We start from the raw sequence: 2,404 nt of genomic DNA on the forward strand, positions 1-2,404 counted from the left end.
GTGAGACTAGGTGTCGGCTTTCTGCTTCTGTTGCAATAAACTGCGAACCGCTGCACAGTCACGCCATCACTTTCCTGGGATAGGGTGGCAAATGGCAGCAGTATGGGAGACCCTGAACAAGAAGAATTGATGGGGTCCATGTTGAACATTTGGAGTTTTGAAACTCAGTCACAGGTCTTAGTTAAAAAGCTCAGGCACAGACAGGGTGAACACAGAGTTCTGATGGAAACCAGGAAGGGAAGACTGATTGCTGTTCTGAGGGCTTACTAAAGAGTGGGGGTTGGGGGGAAGGGATTTTCAGCTCCAGGGTTAGAGAAGGGGGCACTGCCACATTCACCCTACCCATCAGCTCTAAAAGCCTGCAGGGAGCAAAACAGTGACATCTACTGGAGACTGGGGGATCATACACTGAGCCCTGCCTCCCTGTGCTCTGGAGGAGAGCTATTCCCCTAGGACAAACCCACCTGAGGATCAGCTGAATGGGCTCCCCGCCCAGAAGTTCCCCACAAACAACGCGCTCACACCAAGTTAACTGATCAAAGAGGGCTGCAATGTGTCACCTCTTGGGGAAAACAGTATATAGCATTCTTTGCATTTTTATTCTTACTTTTATTATTTTTTCAATTATTTTCTTATTTTTCAATTCTTTTAAATTCTTTTTTAATGTTCTTGTTTATGTAAATTATATATATTTCCTTTCAATGTATATATACATTTTCTTATTTTGGCATCTAGATTATTTTGAAAGCAGATGAAAACACAACTAGGGTATACTTTTTTGTTTTGTTTTACTTGTTTCTGTTTTGCTTTTTTTGTTGTTGTTTTTCTTTGCTATGATTGTTATTGCTTTTTTTTGGTCCTTTTTTACTTCTTTTCTTTCGAGAAAATGACAAGATGAAGAAATTCACCCCAGAAGAAAGAACAGGACGTAGTACTCACAGCCAGGGATTTAATCAATATGGATATAAGTACAATGTCTGAACTAGAATTGAAAACAATGATTATAAAGATCCCGGCTGGGCTTGAAACTAGCATAGAAGGTACTAGAGAATCCCTTACTGTAGACATAAAAGAACTAAAATCTACTCAAGCCAACATTAAAAATGCTATTACTGGGGGGCGGAACAAGATGGTGGAGGAGTAGGAGACCTGGATTTCGTCTGGCCTCAGGAATTCAGCTGGATAGGGATCAAACCATTCTGAACACCTACAAACACAACCGGATATTGAAGAAAAGAAGAGCAACAACTCTCTGAACAGAAAAACGACCACATTCTGGAAGGTAGGACGTGTGGAGAAGTGAATCCAAGGTGATATTTGGGAGGATAGACGGCGGGGGAGGGGGCCTCTGTCAGCCGCTTCCAGCAAGTGGTAGATCCACCGAGCACAAAATCGGAAATTTTAGAAGTTGGCTCCACTGAGGGACGTCACTCCGGTGGCTAAGCGGGGGATGGAACCCTCTCAGGACAGTGCGGTCTCAGGTCCCTCGGGGTCACAGAGAGACCGGGGGTGCCTGAGAGGGGCAGAGCTCCCAGGTATCGGAGCGGGGAAGCTGGCTGCAGAGATGGAGCAGAGGAGTGGGCTCTCAGCTCGGGGTTGCCATAAACCCTGATCCACAGCACAGTCAGTCCACTGCTCCTCCAGCAGGGACCCAACAAGGGACAGATCCGGGGAGACACCCCTTCCTGCCCCTGGAGGAGAGGTGCAGGAGCACACCACAGGGATCTGCTGGGTTTGGAGACTCCACACAGGGTCGGGTGTCAGAGATAGAAATGCTCGGTCACAGGCCGGGTGAGCACGGAGTGCGGCTGGAGACCGGGGAGATGGGAGTGACTGACTGCTTTTCTCTGGAAGCGCATTGAGGAGCAGGGCCCCGAGTTCTCGGCTCCTCTGGGGCAGAGATTGGGAGGCCGCCTTTTTCACTCTCGTCCTCCAAAGCTGTACGGAAAGCTTGCAGGGAACAAAAGCTCCCAAGAGCAAACGCGAGCAGAACACAGCCCAGACTGGGCAAGGGCGGGGCACTTCTGCTTCCGGCAAAGACATTTGGGAACCACAGCAACAAGCTCCTCCCCCAGAAGATCAGCAAGAACAGCCAGCCAAGACCAAGTTTACTGATCGAAGAGAACGGCAGAACTCTAGAGCTAGGGGAATACTGCACATAGAATCCATGGCTTTTTTACCATGATTCTTTAGTCTTTCAAAGTTAATTTTTTTAACTGTCTTTTTTTTTTTTGAATTTTTCTTTTTCCCTTTTTCAACCAACATCTTATCTATCCCTTTTTTTAAAAAAAACATTTTTATTTTTCATTTTTAGAGTCATATTCTATCCCTTCATATTAGTTACCCTTATTTTTGGCATATATATATATATATATATATATATATATATATATATATATATATA

The sequence above is a fragment of the Mirounga leonina genome, unplaced genomic scaffold, assembly GCF_011800145.1.
Source record: "Mirounga leonina isolate KUSES-001 unplaced genomic scaffold, KU_Mleo_1.0 Mir_347, whole genome shotgun sequence".
In the NCBI taxonomy this organism is placed as follows: Eukaryota; Metazoa; Chordata; class Mammalia; order Carnivora; family Phocidae; genus Mirounga; species Mirounga leonina.